Raw genomic sequence first — 18,628 nt, 5'->3', positions numbered from 1 at the left:
TTTGAAGCCTGCTGGTCCTAAACTCGCCTGTGTCCTCCTCATACAAGTAATGACAGGTACTGACAAGTGACCTCTCTTTGCACTGGGTTGGGATATGTGATGATCACTGCAGAAACGTACTGCAGACAAGGATAAACACACGTTTTTAGGCTTTATAAAATCATTCCCTGTTTTCATGAATCACTTCTTCTTTTGTTTGTTTTCATACCCAAGCAGGATACTATATAATACGTTATTACACCACTGGAATTCAGAATAAAAATGACAGATTTTTACATTTTCTTTTCCTTTCTAGTTGTTTGATCAGAATCAGAGAAGGCTAAGTTGAAATGAAATTCAACTTGCTAGATTCAAGGTAAAAAAAAAGTGTATGCTTTTTCTCAAGAAAGTATTTCTGAGAAAGAAATGGAATATAAATACACATCTATAAATCACATGTAGAATGCATGACAGGAACTCTTCATGTAAGGAAAGTCTGTGATAAATTCTCCATAAACATTTAGAAAATTTACCAATTATTTTCATGCTTGGGATTATATTTGAAGAGACACTTGTAAAAATAGTGCATACCAGTGTTTGGCTGCCTGTAAAATAAACATCCTTTGGAAGGAGTGATAATTATTTTGGGGCCACAAAACTAAGTGAGAATGTGAACCTTTCTATTGTTTCCCCAAATTATCCATTGGGTTTTGGGGCGGCTTTTTTTTTTTTTTTTTTTTTTTTTTTTTTTTGCCCCCATTCATATGACTGAAGTGTATGTTGCTTTGCAAGTAAGGTTTTGTGGCTAATTTTTAACAAAAATCAAGCAATCTAGACCATATCTGTTGAATTCTGTGTACAAAACCCTCCACTGGTTTCCCACTTCTGTTGTGACAAAATAAAAACCCACTGGAAGATTTTGTTTATCCAGGGAAAGTGACATAATCAGATGTATATTTTATTTGACATTAAATTTTCAGTATTTTTTTGACATTTTATATTCAGTATTTTTACAAATCATTATAATGATTGATTTTTAATATTCGGATCTCAAGTTGTGTGTTGCTGCCTCAGTAAAAATTTCCCTTAACCTTTTCTGGGTCATGAGCCCATGACATATGCTATCATGATGTCTCTAGATCTTTCCTTTATAACATGTTATTACACATGTGTTTTTTTAGATTTGAATAATACCTAAAATTAATTTAGGTTAACCAAGACAAGTATTTTGTCTAATGTTGCTCACCATTGAGTGTCCCAGGGTCTACCATGGAATACATCAGGTGGCTAATAAATGCTTAAATAATGTATTTTTTTAAATGATATTCTGACATGTCTGCATATGTGAAAAGAAATTCACCCCAAAGTTAACATTAGCTAGTCTATATGGTGTGTTATTTGATGTACTTTTAATAACTGTCTGATGTTTACATGTTTTCTAAAATATACATTCTGCCAATTTTATAATAAAAACAACATATCTTAAAAGTAAAGATATCAAATATAGACATCCATATCAATTATTTACCATCATACTAACAAAATTCAAATTAAATTTAATTCAAGTTTAAACTACTTGTTTCACAAGTAGTTTGCTTTTCTTCATTTTAAGATACAATTCCATTCCTTTGGCAAGTGCTCCATCTATAAATTGGTATTTTTGAATAAAACTTTGTTTCTTCTCTCGAAAGCAAGAAAATTGTGATTCGTCCTCTATATTGATGACCTGATTATTGTTACTTCACATAAACTACATCAACCCATTTGTACTGACTTCTTTAGGACCTACTGTGTGGTGATCAAACTGGGTACTATAGATATAAAGGAGAGAAAGACATGTTCCTTGCCACAGATATATGATTAGAATGAGAATTATGATTTTAAAAATCACATTGGAGTAACTACTAATAGAACATAATACCAGATGTGATTTGAAGCGTGAGGCAAAAGTTGTGAGCTATTCTTGTGAATACATAAAGACTGGGATTAGTGTACTCAGCTTCCAGAAGAATTTAAAATTGAGCAGAGTCTTGAAGAAAGAGTAAGAATTCATCAAGGATAAAGTGCGTGGAGAATAGAGTCCTGGCAAAAGAAATAGCACATGCAGCGAAGTGGCAACATGAAAGTGCCTGCTGTCTTCAGGGAATAATAACAAGAAGGGCATGGCCAGTCCATATGGCACCCAGGGGAAGTGTTAGGAAACAACACTGGGAAGCGAGGTGGGAGCCAGATAGTGAAGCAAATCTTATGCCTTGCTCAGAAACTGGCTGGCTTGGTAGATAGGAAATTTTATGGCAGTAGAAAACAGAATGTATTCCAAATACCGAAAGTGTGAGTTTCTCTAAATTGTTGCCTCAAGAACATGATGGGATCATAAAGCTAGAATATGGATTCATATACTTTCTAGCCCAGTTAGTGTCAATGATTTCAGTGGACAAGTAAAAATATACGAGTAAATATGCTTTGCTAGTACTGACAGTACAAATTGACATTTTCCGCATCATTCTTTGTGGAATTTAAAAATTCCCCTTTGATAATAATGTTGTATCTTAATGTTAATGCATATTAGCCTATTTTCCTCCTTCCAAAAGGAAAAAATAAATAAATTCTTTTGTTCATCAAATAGAAATCTTGAGTACGAAACTTCAGTTATGATGGAAATATTTTACTATTTATTTTCAGTTTTCAGTATTTTTATTTTCAGTTGCTATCACAGAGACGTTGAAATCAGACACACCATGTTTTTCATTCCCCACCTGCTTATTGTTTATGTAATGCCCATCATAAACTAATCTCAGTCCCTGTTTCTACATGAGTAAAATGATAATAAAATCTGCCTTCCAAAAGTGATCATTAGTTCAAGACGTATATATCATGAGTCAACAACCGTATCCTCTTAACTCCTTTCTCATGTTATATCCTTAGAAAGAGCTGAAGTATAGTCTGTGTCTTTGGAAGTGAAAAGCCTGTAGGCTCATCAGAAATGGAACCACAACCTTGGTAGCATCATGCACTTCATCAGTGTTTCTCAAATTTGTATATGTTCAGGACATTTTTTAAGGAAGAGAAAAAAACATATTGCTTTAAATCATTTTTATTTTAATATTACTTGAATTCATCTAAATGTGAACTCCTTCTCTTTATATTCTTTATAACTCTTATGCAACTAAAAAATCCTACAAATAAAACTATCGGCCCTTAAATTTAAATTACTAAGAATAATTCAATAAAACCCATCTATTATTTTGCTGAAATGAAACTGCTGTCTAATAGGAGCGCAATAATATTTTATGAATATACACAGGAATACAGAGCCCTGATTGCTGACACTCATGTCCTACTGCATTTGGCATTCCAGTACAGTTATTGGCCACCAGGTTATGGTTCAATTCTCCCACCATTTTCTTCTGTTTGATCTATAGTTCAGTCTTTATAGTGTTCCTGGATATTATTTATCTTTCAATTAGCTTTAGTGGATTGTTATACAATAGGACAGCTTCTGTGTGTATTTATTAGTCTGTCACAAAGTAATATTTTTCTGTATCAACAAAATTTAAAACAGAAGTATCAACACTTATACTGAAAGTTCCTCACAGTAATTATCAATATAGTCAATAGACTAGTGATTATGCTATGTTTTATTAATATCCATTTTAGTACAGCAGTATACAATTAAAAATATGGAGAATTCATGGATACCAAAAAATATTTTTAGTAACCATGAAGATGCTAGGGAAATCCAATATAAAAATAATTCTCCAAATAACTAATATATTAAGATTGTTGGGAATAAAAGGGTTTCTTTAAAAATATTTGATAATTTCAAATAGTATTATGCTCCTTTTTTTTAATGTTTGTTTACTTATTTTGAGAGAGAGTAAGCATGCACTTAAGTGGGGGAGGGGTAGGAAGAGAGGAAAAGAGAGAATCCCAGGCAGGTTCCATACTGAGCCCCACACGGGGCTCCATCTCATGACTATGAGATTATGACCTAAGCCGAAATCAAGAGTCGGACAATTAACCGAGTCACCCAAGTGTTTGCATTATGCTCTTAATAGTATATTCGTAAATTAAAAAAAAAAAAGACAAAGGGATAAAGCTCTGTTTTAAACAACACTCAGAAAACGTTTGCATTTCTTTTTTTTAACAAGTCTCCATTGTAGTTTGTGTGCCTTAGTGAATCTTTATCATTTTCTCTGGCACATTCCATAGGCTCTGAAGAACATTCCATGGAAGGTACTACTTTCAAATGATAAGTTCAAGGAAAATTTTTGTCATTATAATAGCTAAAATGTATTAAATGTAGAGCATTCTACTCCTTATTTTACAAAGGCCACTTTATCTGATTTTAATTCTCATAATATTGTGATAGAAACATTACTCTTTTTAGCATACGTAGAAACTGAGGCTAAAAAGAATTGCATTGGCTCGTCAAAGTTGATCCAAACCCAGGCCAGTGTGACTCTCAAACCTCTGCTCCTCCTACTGTAGCAACAGGTGTCCTGTTCTTTCATGACTATTTTTAACAGGACCTAGTATATAAGGTCTGATATATTAATTATACAAAAAGAATCAGCTTTATAGTCAGATCTACTCATGTTACTAAAAGGAATTTTTTGGGTATAAGAATATCATACCTTGTGGATTTGATTGAACAATCATCATCTAATAATATCTTTGCATCCAGGTATATGATTAATGTATATTTTAATCAAAATGATACATAGGAAACTAAAAATTCAGCTGAATGTTCATACTTGCAAATCTGAAAGGGCAATTTTGGTGCTTAACATAGATTGCCAGATTTCTTGGGAGTTCTACAACCATGTCCAACGAATCTCACAAGTCTTTATCATCATTGTTTTTTAAGGGCAAAACCAAAATTTTTATCTCTTGGTTATTCTTACATTAACATTTTCTAAACATAGAAAGGGATGTGCAGGAACTTTGGGAGGCATAAATTCCATTGATAATTATCTCTGCTCTAAGCCAAAGCACACCTGTGGCATCTTGGCATGACCAAGTTTACAGACTGAAAATGTTCAAATTCAGGATTAACTCATTTCTGTTTTTTTTACTGTATAGATATTTATTTTTCTTAACTTAAACACTAAAACATTCAATAATTTTCTGCATCTGTACAGATGTTGCTAAGGAAGTATATGAATCAGATATGTGGTAGAATAAGACATCTCAGGCTTCCTTCCCCCACGGAGACATCAACTTAACAATATACAATCATACTTCAGAGATATTGTGGGTTCAGTTCCAGACCACTGCATAAAGCAAATATCATACTAAAGCAAGTCAAATAAATTTCTCGTGTTTCCTGGTGCATATAAAAATATTTTACATATACCATAGTCTATTAAGTGTACAATAGTGTTATATCTAAAAAAAACTTCCCATATACCTTCATTACAAAATATTTTCTTGCTAAAAACTGTTAACCATCATCTGAGCTTTCAGCAAATCAGTATCTTTTGGCTGGTGGAGGGTCCTGCCTTGATGTTGATGGCTGCTGATTGATTAGAATGGAGGTTGCTGAAGGTTGGGGTGGCTGTACCAATTTCTTAAAACAAGACAAAGGTGAGGTTTACCGCTTTGAGTATTCCTTTCATTAATGACTTCTCTGTAGCATGCCATGCTGTTTGATAGCATTTTTCCCACAGAACTTCCTCAAATTTGGCATCAGTCCTCTCAAACCCTATCATTGCTTTATCAACTAAGTTTATGTACCATCCTAAGTCCTTTGTTGTTATTTCAACAATTTCACAGCAACTTCACCAGGAGGAGATTCCATCTCAGGGAACCATTTTCTTTGCTCATCCCTAAAAAGCAACTCCTCATCCATTCAAGTTTTATCATGAGATTGCAGCCCTTCAGTCATATCTTCAGGCTCCACTTCTCATTCTAGTTCTCTTGCTATTTCCACCATAGCTGCAGTCAGAATACACAACATTTATCTGTTAAATTTGCTGTCTTACATGGGCATGGTCAATGACACCCCAAAACAATTATAATGGTAACATCAAAGATCACTGATCACAGATCACCATAACAAAAATAATGATGACAAAAAAGTTTGCAATATTGCAAGAATGTGCAATATTCCACAATGTGATAGAGACATGAAATGGGGGAAAATGCTATTGAAAAAAAAAAATAGCACCAATATACTTGCTCAATGTAGGGTTGCCACAAACCTTCAATTTGTAAAAATTGCCAATAATATTGGCAAAATGCAACAAAGCAAGACAACAAAATGAGATACGTCTGTATGGACAAAAATATCTCTATGAGAACTGCAGAAACTATATAAGAAGTCATAGTGTTCCAGTTGTGTGCAAACCTAAAAACAGGTACATTGAAACAGGTAAGAAGAGCCATTTTACTTTACTCTTTATCACCCCATCCCTAAGTTGACACAGCTCAGTGCCATTGGAGAGAGGCCCTGCTCATGGTTTTTCCCTTGGGAGGGAGGGAGATGAGTGGAGTATGCACTTGAGATTCTGGCTTTTCACAGGGCTGCTCAAGAGACCCATTTTTGTCTCATCTGACTCAAGGTACTAACAGAATGCCTGGGGCCATTTGGGGTTGTGGGGGGGAGGCAAAAGAGCTTGGCTGCAGCCTCCACAAAACCTGTTGTACTACTGACAGACACCAGAGGGAGCAAGAAATTATGAACTCCTGAAAAAGAAATCTGCAAACCTCTTTAATTGGGAAATTACATACACAAACCCAGAAAATTATTATTCCCCAAAAGATGATTCAGAGGTCTCAGAATCAGTAGGTAGGCTGACTGGTGAAATTTTTGCCATGTACAAAGGCAGCCTGTAAAGACTGGAATGGTGGCTTCTTTTTCAAATGCATAAAACTTAGCAAAAATTTGGAAGGTATATAAAGAAACGGGAACACATATTCAATCAAAGAATAAAATAAATCTACAGAAATCATTTCCCCAAAACAGATATCTACGAAATCACCTAACAAAATATTCAAGATAATTGTCTTAAAGAAGCTTAATGATCTACAAGAGAACACAAACAGACAACTAAACAAAATCAAGAAAATAATGTACAAACAAAAAGAGAATATCAACAAAGAGATAGAGGCTATAAAAAAAAATTAAGAAAAACAGAAATATTGGAGCTGAAGAATGTAATAACTGAACTGAAAACATTACTAGAGAAGTTCAATAGCAGACATAATCCAGCAGAAGAAAGAATCAGAACTCAAAGATAGGTCATCTAAAATTATTGAACCAGGAGAGTAAAAATAAAATAATGAAGAAAAGTGAAAAAAGCATAAAGGACTAATGTGGCAACATAAATTGGGCCAATACATGCATTATGAAATTCCGAACAGGGAAGAGGAAAAAACAAAACAAAACAAAACAGGACAGATTGCTTGTTTGAAGAAATAATGGCCAAAAACATCCCAAATCTAAGGAAGAAAATGGATATCTTAATTCAAGCTCAAAGTTGGAGTTCAACTAGAGTTAACTCCAAATGGACCTCAAATAGCCAAAACAATCCTATGAAAGAAGAACAAAGCTGCAGTCTTCGTACTTCTTGACTTTGAAACACATTATAAAACTACAGTAAGCAATATAGTATGGTAGTGGCATGGAGACGGATATATAGGCTAATGAAACAGAATCAAAAGCTCAAAATACACCTTTAGGTACATGGTCAAATGATCTAAAGGTACCAAGGCCATGGAATGGAGAATGACTGGTATCTTCAATAAACTGTGTTTGGAAAACTTGATATCCACATGGAAAAAATAAATATGGACCCTTATCTTACCTCATGTATAAAAAATTAACTCAAAATTGATTAAATACCTAATATAAGTCCTTAAACTATAAAAGCCCCAGAAGAAAACATAGGGGGATATCTTTATGATCTTGGAATGGGCAATAATTTCTTGGGTTTGACACCAAAACACAGGCAATAAGGGCAAATTAAGACCAACGGATCTACAACAAACTTAAACACTTCTGTGTAACAAAGAAAACAAATTAACAGAATCAAGAGGCAACTTATAGAATGAGAGAAAATATCTGAAAACCATATATTGGATATGGGGTTAATATGTAGAATATATAAGGAGTGTATACAGCTCACTATAAAACAAAATAAAAAACCCAATTAAGAATAAATATTTCTTTAAAAAAAAGACAAATGTCCAACAAGCATATGAAAAGATGCTCAACATCACTATTCATCACAGAAATGTAAATCAAAATCACCATGAGAAATCAACTCATGTCCATTAAAATAATCACTATAATTCCTTTTATTTAAAAAATAATGAATGTGTCAAGGATGAAGAGAAATTGGAATTCTTTTTTTAAATGTTTATTAGTTTATTTTTGAGAGAGAGAGAGAGAGAGAGCGAGCATGAAGGGGAGGGAGAGAGGGAGACCAAGGATCCCAAGCAGGCCCCGTGGCATCAGTACAAAGCCTGATATGGGGTTCAAACCCACAAACCAGGAGATCATGACCTGAGCCCAAATCAAGGGTGGGAAGTTTATAAATATTAAAAAAAAATTACAAAGTGGGTAGGGGGAGGGCTGGGCAGCTCAGTCAGTTCAGTGTCTGATTTCAGCTCAGGTCATGATCTCATGGTTCCTAGGTTGAGACCCACATCAGGCTCTATGGTGACAGCTCAGAGCTTGAAGCCTGTTTCAGATTTTGTCTCTCTCTCTCTCTCTCTCTCTCTCTCTCTCTCTCTCTCTCCCCTTCCCCTGCTCACACTCTGTCTCTGTCTCTCAAAAATGAATAAAAATTTTTAAAAATACAATAAATTAAAAAGAGTTGTAGGCTTAACTGACTGAGCCACCAAGGCACCCTAAGAAATTGGAAGTCACGTGCGCTGTTGTTGAGATTGTAATATGGTATAGCAATTGTGGAAAACAGTATGGAAACTGCATTAAACAATAAAGAAATAGTGTTTCTCTTCAAAAAATGAAAAATAGGACTAATGTATGATTCTACAGTCCACTTCTGGGTATACAGCCCAAAGAATTGAAAACAGGGTCCCTTTCAAGGAGCTATGTGCACACCTATGTTTCTCATAGAATTATCCACAAAAGCCAAGAAATGGAAGCAAGCTAAATGTCTGCTGACAAATGAATGGGTAAAGATACAGCATAGGGAATAAAGTCAATAATGGTAATAACGTTGTTTCGTGACAGATGGTGACTATACAGATTGTAGTGAGCACTGAGTAATGAAAACAATTGCTGAATCATTACATTATACACTTGAAACTAATATAACACTGTGTATTAATTATACTTCAATAAAAAAAGAAAAAGAAGGTGTGGTATATATGTACAGTGGAATATTATTCAGTTCTTAAAAAGAAAGAAATCCTGGCAAATACTACAACTTGCATAAAACTTGAAGAGGTTATGCTATGTGAAATAAGCAAGTCACAAAAACGTCAATATTTGATGGTCCCATTTACATGAGGCGAATAAAGTAAGCAAGCTCACAGAAATAGAAATAGAATGGTAGTTGCCAAGGATTGGGTGGAAGGAGAAAAGGGTATCCTTGTTCAAAGAGTATGAAGTTTTAGGCATTCAAGACGTTCAAGATAAAAGGCTTTTAGAGATCGGTTATATAACATTGCATATATAATTAACAATACTGCATAGCACACTTATAAATTGTTAATAGGGTAAACTTACGTTTTTTAACACAATACTTTATATATGCATACATATTAGTAATTACCATCATAAATTTCATTATAAGAAAACCATTTACTTTTTACATATTTTTTCAAATGGACATACTATGTTTCTCTGTTTCCTCCATTTAGATTGAATTTTTCTCTCAAAGCTAAAAATGTTACAGGAGTATCAAAGATCTTAAACTGTTACTTTTTAAATTTAAAAAATTCCATTATGTAATTTCCCTGTATTTTACTTGTTTATTTTCTTTTTTTTAACCTTTATTTATTATTGAGAGACAGAGACAGAGCATGAGCATGGGAGGGGCAGAGAAAGGGGGAGACACAGAATCTGAAGCAGATTCCAGGCTCTGAGCTGTCAGCACAGAGCCCCATGTGGGGCTTGAACTCACAAACCGCAAGATCATGAGACGAAGTCGGATGCTTTACTGACTGAGCCACCCAGGTGCCTCCTTACTTGTTTATTTTCTTTGAAACCATGACAGAAATGTAGGTATTTAACCACTACTCACTCATATTCTTAATCATAGTAAGAGAGATGAATCTGATATTAAAATGTTCTTCTGAGCTGGGCCTTTTATGGCTATTATCAAGTTCTCTTAGCTGTGAAACATATTGAGTACTTACAAACAATTTAATTCTCGGACTTTTTGGTTCCATTTCCTAAGGGAGAAAAACCATATGTTCTGAAAAATTTCTTCACACCTGAGCTCAAACCAGCTTTGCATTTTTTATCACAACTGAAAGTTGAGGAAAATCACAAAGAGAACTTTTAGAATTAGTCTCTTTAAAAGCCATCTGAACCTGGGGCGCCTGGGTGGCTCAGTCGGCTAAGCATCCGACTTCAGCTCAGGTCACGATCTCGCGGTCCGTGAGTTCGAGCCCCGCGTCGGGCTCTGGGCTGATGGCTCAGAGCCTGGAGCCTGCTTCCGATTCTGTGTCTCCCTCTCTCTCTGCCCCTCCCCTGTTCATGCTCTGTCTCTCTCTGTCTCAAAAATAAATAAACGTTAAAAAAAATTTAAAAGCCATCTGAATCCACTGTTGTTTGTGGATATAGTTTTTTGAAAAATGTAGATATCTCATGGGTGACAGTTACTTAAATTTGCATTGCTTCTTCACTGGTTTTAGTAATCTTTACCATCCTAGAAGCACAGATGGATTTTATTTCATACATATTAAGAGAGATTTGCACCTAACATTGTCTTCTATTATATTTTTCTTTATTTTGACTTTGTGCCTTTTCAAATTTCAAACATTTTATTTATTTTTTTAGTTTTGTTGATGTTGTTGGTTTGTTTATTCATATTGCACAGATACAGACACTCTTCCATTTATTTTGACTAAATGTTTCTAACTGGGTTCAGGAATTGCTACCCTCCAAAAATGGCACCTTGATATACTGAATATCTTAAGCTGAAGGAGTTTGAGAAAATGGCAGAAGTGGAGAGGCCACTCTGACCTCACCTGCCTCACACTTTTTCTCTGAAACAGGTCATAAAACTATCCTGTGAAGTGTACCTTCCCTGTACCAGGAGGAAGAAAGACATTCTTAAAACCAGAGATGGGGAATTTAGGGATGATAAACCTATACAAACAGACTTTATTAAACTAACACTTATGGTCTTAGTTAATTCCTCATCACTTACTAACCCTAGCCCCATCCTCTTTCTCTTGTCAATTCTAAACAATATTATTTTGTCTTTGTCTAAAAGGTATAACTTCCTATTTCTGCCCACTTCTTTGGGTCTTCCTTCTCCTGTGAAGGCTCCCATGTACAGGTAAAAACTCAACAGGGGGCGCCTAGGTAGCTCAGTCGGTTGAATGTTCAACTCTTGATTTTGGCTCGGGTCATAATCCCAGGGTCGTGGATTTGAGCCCCAAATCAGGCTCTGTGCTGAGCGTGGAGTCTGCTTAAAATTTTCACTCTCTCTCTTTCTCTTTGCCCCTCTCCCCTGCTCTCTCTCTCTAAAACAAACAAACACTCAATAAAATGTGTATGCTTTTCTCCAGCTAACTGTCTTTGTCAGCTTAATTTTCAGCTCCAACCAGGGACTCTAGAAGAAATGAGGAAATTTTTTTTCCTCCCCCATCTTTTTTGAAAACATTTGCACTTTAAAGCAATTTTACCTTTTATTCATTGTGGCTTTCTAATTCACTAGCATTCTACTTAATCCTTAGCTAATTTACATGTCCTGTTTTTCCTAATTTTCTAACAGTGAGTGGAAACTGTACTTTTTCTTATTTAATAATTACCCCAATGAACTGTATTCCAAGTGCGGTTTTAGGCACCACCCTATGGTGTGATATATAATGCTGAAAATTTTCAAGTGCTCTAAAAGAGATAAATCAGATTTTTTGGTTCAATTCAGCTAGGATGAAGTTTTATTAATTATCTCAGTTTGACATTAACTTTTGTTATAATTTCTATATTTCTCTTATTTGGACTATATACAGTTTCTGCCTTTCGAGATTTATTAAGAACTTTCTTTGTCTTCATCGTGCCAAAAGCAGAAAAGAAGGTCACATAAATATTTTCATAGGCACACATTCCAGGAAGTCCATTCACATTTCCTTCCCAGATCTCTTTGTCAAGGGTGACTGCTTTCTAATATTTATTTACTTGTTTGCTTGCTTATCTTAATAAGTGAATTTGATGAGATGGGAATGATCCAGTAGTTGCAAAGGGATAGAGATATAGAAGCAAGGAAAAATTAGAGAAACAAACTGCTGAGGAATTATGAAGGAGTGTAAATCAGAACCCAATAAGAGGATTAACCTGAGCAGTGGCTAGGACATTTCTCATTGTAAAAAAATGAAATAGCACACAGTGGCATTGGACACAGTTATTAGTTGTTTTTGGTGACAGGTCAGTGTTCCTGAGCAATGACTGCTAGTTTTACAGAGAACAGGGATTAAACCCCAGAATTAAGGTATATATTCGTGGAATTTTATCACAGAATGTATTAAGTCCAAATTCCTTATGGTAGTTTAACAAGCCCATAATTTGTACTCATCCTTCCTATTCAGTCCCCCTGTCCCCCATTAACACATTCTCTAATCCAGTTACAACATATACTTTATGTTAAGTAGACCATGTGGAAACATCTAATGTAACCATGCTTTCCCTTCTGCCTAAAACACTTCCTCGGGTCTTCATATGGTCAACTCTTGTTCACTATTTAAAACTCAAGTGTCCCCTGTTGCAGAAAACCTTTCTAATACTCCTGGGCAAAGCTTCATTTTGTCATATCAGCATGTTTTCATAACACACTGGATTCCCATGAGGCATTTTTAGATCTCATTTGCTGGTTTACTTCTCTGATTACTCCACTAGACACAATCTCTTTGAAGGCATTGTCTAGGAATTTGGATCCCTAGGGCCAAGCACATAATTGATATTCAATTAATGCTTGTTCAATAAATGAATGGCTTAATTAATTAATCTGCACTTGGGACTGAATTAGCATGTACTTAACACACCTGAATAAAGGTATATATGAGCAAAGTGAAGAATTTACAAGCATATAGACTAAAAATGTTATCTTCTGTAGATTAATAATTAGAAAAATTTAAATAGGATCAGCATACAATCTATCATTTCATGGAATAGGTAGAGTGTGAACTTAAATTTGTTAATCAAATGTCAGAACACTGAATTAGAAGTCTAATCTCAGCCTGCACCAATCTCCATCAACACCCATACATGCATACTTAAGAAGTATGAAGAAGAGGGGCGCCTGGGTGGCTCAGTCAGTTTACTGTCTGACTTTGGCTCAGGTCTTGATCTCGTGGTTCACGAGTTCAGAGCCTGGAGGCTGCTTCAGATTCTGTGTCTCCTTCTCTCTCTGCCCCTCCCCTGCTTGTGTTCTCTCTCTCTCTCTCAAAAATAAATAATAAACTTAAAAAAGAAAGAAGTATGAAGAAGATTATTTTAAGACAGATAAAGTTGTCAATGAGTTTACAGAACTAATTATCCCAAGAGCTTCACAGGGATGATATGCAAGTAGTTTTAATAAAAGGTTATAAAATGTAATGACTCTTCTGTGATACTATGAACAATACTGTAACAGTAAGTGTTAACAGTAATTTATAAGTGCAATCATAAAAATAGTTTTTAGGAATGAATTATAAGACTAATTGTGAAGATAACTACTTTAAGTACTATAGCAAAAGGAAGTTCACAACATGAAAGTTCATAGAATGAGTGTTTGGAAACCTGAACTGCACAGGTGTGAAGGTATGACCAAAAGTGGAAAAAAAAAAAAGGGGGTGGGGGTAGAGGGGTATAGAAGTCCATAGATTTTACCATTTTCTCCAGGTCTCAGGAATTGTAACATTGATCAAAGAGCTCCTCTAAGATGAAACTGTCTTTGCTTTGAAGATTATTAATAATACAATAAATTATATAAAAATAAATTACACTGAGGAAAATTCTTGCATTATACCTGAGATGTTTAGTAAACAAAACTCGTGGGGGAAATTCCATGAAAACAAAAGCAGCCTAGCACCTCCTCATTCCCAGCCCCTGCTGCTCTGAATGAATGCAGTAACTACAAGGAAGCAGAACTGGGCCTAGGAAAAGGGATTTTGCATAGTTGCTTTCCCTGCTGTATCTCCAGCCTATTGACAGTATTTGGCTCCTATCGGGCTCTTAATTTGTACATAATTGTGATATGAATGAGGAAACATCCAGATATTATATAAGACAAAGTTATGTTGAGGTTGGGGATTTGGGCTAAGTAGGAGTTAGTCACATGAATAGTAAAGAAAACTTGAATCAGAGAAATTATATGCACAAGGACTTTGAGGCATGAAGTGCTTAAATAGTGCATGTAATTTAATTAAGTGTGTATAGCTGGATTAGAGACACCAAGAACATCAGGCTGGACAGGAAACATGGGTCATATCCTGAAGGATCTTTTTAATTGTAATAAGAATTCTATGCTTGAGAGTTTGGAATTTTTCAAATTATTTTAATTGAGAAATTTTGTGATGTCATGTTAAATCACGAACTGTTCAAGGTATAATTTTGAAACTTAACAATTATATTCTGAAGTTCAAATATTTTTGGTGCCAGGTATTATGACGGTTAATATAATCATTTCACAAATTGTGTAATTTTATCTAATATAAAATAAGTTGAAGACCCCAAGTCATACACATAGGCTTCCAGAATGTGAATCTCTGAGATTTGTGGGTCATAGCTGAAGTTAAAATCTAGAGTCTCTCTTCTAGAATTTTAATTATTGCAAATTTTTCCATAAAGTGATTCACAATTTATATTATTATTATCACCATAATGAATATTAAAGTCAAAAAATGAAACTCAAATATAAATTAAATAGTAGTTAATGCAACCCTTTGCAGATTGAGCGCTCGAAATCTAAGGGCTTTTTCTCCACTCTGTATTGCAAGTCTAGTTTAATGATTATTGTCTTCCATTTGAGACAAATAAAGGTGCTTGTTAAGGAGGTGCTTTTGTTCACTTTTAAGAGACAATGAAAGTAACTATTTTTAAACAGAATCACACCAAATTAAACAAAGGTAGTTTCTTGCTATAATCACAGCTTTTACCAAACTATTATAAGCACTTAATCATTTCTTCTTGCTATAAAAATACCTCAAATTTGCAGACAAGAACACATTGAACAGCAATTCTAATTTTGGTGTAGCAAGGGTCTCAGTGGGTGCTTACCCCTCCTTATTTTTTTTAAAGTTTATTTATTATTTTGAGAGAGAGAGAAAGAGAGAGAGAGAGAGAGCATGAGCATGGGAGGGGCAGAGAGAGAGGGAAAGAGAGAACCCCAAGCAGGCTCTGCATTGACAGTGGGGGAAGGGTTCAAACCCACAAACTGCAAGATCAGGACTTGAGCCAAAATCGAGTCAGACACTTAGCCAACTGAGCCACCCAGGTGTCGCTAGGCAGTAATATTTTAATCAGGCTCGTTATGAGTTATGGAAGATAACTTTTATATATTACTTAATATCTCACTTACCTATTATACACAAGTACCTAATAGATACAGTTATAAAACTATTAGATTTCTTAATTTTATCTTAATATTTATTCCAAAATTCAGCTTTAGTTCATATAGCCTGACTAGTTTTTTCTTTACATGTTTTCTTTCACTTTATGTTTCTACTTTCTCTGGGTATAATTTCCATGTGTAAATACCTTGTCAAGGTATGGACCATCAAGCAAAGTATTTCCTTTACTTAACAATAAGAATGAAATAAATTCAAAAAACTTTTCCTAATGATAGGAATTGCAGTTTACAGCATGCCGCATGTCTATAAATACATAGTGTATAAGGAAAAGGGAAAAAAGAAGAAATACAAAGGTGCTTTTTAAAATACATTTTTGTCTCATCTTTCATCTTAAATATAAATTAACTGATAACTGGAATTGGGATTACTTTTCAGTAATTACTTTAAACTGTTTCAACTTGAGAATGATGCAATTTTTAAATATTTCAGGGGCACCTGGGTGGCTCGGTTGGCCAAGCATCTGACTCTTGATATTGGCTCAGTTCATGATCTTACAGTTGTGAGATCAAACCCTGCATCACGCTGTGTGTTCAACACGGAACCTGCTTGGGATTCTCTCTCTCCCTCTCTCTCTGTCTCTACCCCTCTTGCGCTGGCTCTCTTTCTCTCTCTCTCTCTCTCTCTCAAAATAAATAAATAAATAAAATTTAAAATAAATAAATGATTAAATAAGTATTTCATACACTTATCTGATCATTAAGATAAACTTTTGAAGTAAAGAATCAGGTATTTTCAAGTCATTTGGAATAACTGGCCCATGTTCAAAGAGCAGGTAATGAGTCAAATGCTTAATCTAAATGCCACATCACTTTACATGTCAAATTAATGTACTAATGATTTAATATAAATAAAATGTGGAATGTAAATTAGACACCAAAGCTGTCAAGAGTTTTCATAGAAATACTGAGGAAGAAGCTTAATTCAGTAATGTAGCAGATGATGCATTTCAGCACTGATTTCAGATTAAAAATGAGGAACTGTTCTATAATTTTTTTTTTTTTATCTCAAATGCATCTTGAGTGGTGAGTATCCATCATCCTATAGCATACTGAGAGCACTGTCATGTTTTCTTGAGCAGAATGAGATAGGATTGAGGACCAGAGAACTGGGATTATCTTAAAAATAATTCTGAGAGGAAGAGAAGGAATGCAGTAAGAAACTGATGAGATATGGAAGCAAATCTTTGGGAAAGGGATAGATATAAGGTGGTTTTAACTGAAGACAGCAGGATAGAGTAGTGAACATTGGGTGAGATTTAAATCAAATACAGGGGAAAGATGTCAATGAAATAGGAGGAAATGAAATCAGATATTCATTTATAGCTTTTATTCCTAATTTATGATTGTTACGAGGTCCCATCACATTTAAAACCAATAATGGGGCGCCTGGGTGGCTCAGTCGGTTAAGCGTCCGACTTCAGCTCAGGTCACGATCTCACGGTATGTGAGTTCGAGCCCTGCGTCGGGCTCTGTGCTGACTGCTCAGAGCCTGGAGCCTGTTTCAGATTCTGTGTCTCCCTCTCTCTCTGACCCTCCCCCATTCATGCTCTGTCTCTCTCTGTCTCAAAAATAAATAAACGTTAAAAAAATTTTTTTTTAAACCAATAATGGGGCGTCTGTGTGAGTCAGTCAGTTGAGTGTCCAACTCCGGCTCAGATCGTGGTCTCACGTTCCATGAGTTCAAGCCCTGTGTTGGGCTTTGTGTTGATAGTTCAGAGCCCAGAGCCTGCTTCAGATTCTGTCTCTGTCTCGCTCTCTCAAAAATACATAAACATTAAAAAAAATAATAACAAAAATTGTGTTAATGGGAAAATAAACTTCTCTGACATTCAAACGTCATTATTACTTTACTCATCAAATCTGTCTACACTTCTTACAATTATTTGTGAATTCATACACATTTACATTTATATTGTCCTTGCTTCTTTTGTAGTATCATTTAGATAAAAACACAGTTATAAATAACATTTATTCATTTTTAAATATAAATAGATAATTTATAAGGTTTCTACTAAGATACATTTTCTACAAATTGGTAACTTACTGTATTATATTTGGAAATCATTTCCCATGGCTTCCCTTACTGCAAATGAAAGGACGGTCCTTGCTGAATCATTCTTTTTTTTTTTTTTTTTTTTTTTTTTTTTTTTGCTAAATTTAATATAAATCTTTCTAAGATAATGAAGTGTGTGTAAGTAACAAGTGATTTCTCAGGAGATCCTGAAAATCAGGGAAGAGACGTTGTACATTAAACATTTTCTTAATGAATCAATTTGCAATTAATACACTTGAATGTAATTTCAGGGAATGAGACCTCATAATTTACTTCATTTTATAAAGCAGATCGTAAGTGTACTTTTGGGATACTAGAAAGTAAAACTTGCTCATGCAAATAACATTTTGTGTGAGTTTTATGTAAGAGTCACTGAACTTAGAACAGTAGAAGAGCTGGCAATAAGATATATTTGATGTGATAATACAATATTGAGACAAAAACAGTTGCCTGATTAGATTTTAAAAGATTAGAAAGTGAAGAAAGATTTAAATCGCACATACTAATTTGGTTTAGAAAGCCTGGAGGAAACAATGTCCTTCATGTTTAAATTCAAATTTTAAATTAACAAATGTTTCATGTGAAGATAAAAGTAATTGGAGAATATCTGACCATGCCCTTGAAACTCAAATAACATTTCTATTGTATTTTGATGATGGATTTTTTATGGTTTTTGTTTGGTATAATTTTATCAGGATTTGTGACTTTGTGGCAATTCCTACCTGTTTTATACTGAGGGTGAAAAGATTAGCTGGTGCTCTACAGCAAAATAAATAAGAATAACTGGCAATTTTGTATACTATTTTATAAAAGATACTTATCACCTAGGGGCACCTGGGTT

This window comes from Panthera uncia (genome assembly GCF_023721935.1).
Source record: "Panthera uncia isolate 11264 chromosome C1 unlocalized genomic scaffold, Puncia_PCG_1.0 HiC_scaffold_3, whole genome shotgun sequence".
NCBI classification, from domain to species: Eukaryota; Metazoa; Chordata; class Mammalia; order Carnivora; family Felidae; genus Panthera; species Panthera uncia.
The sequence above is the reverse complement of the archived record's forward strand: the minus strand, read 5'-3'. Positions refer to the sequence as shown.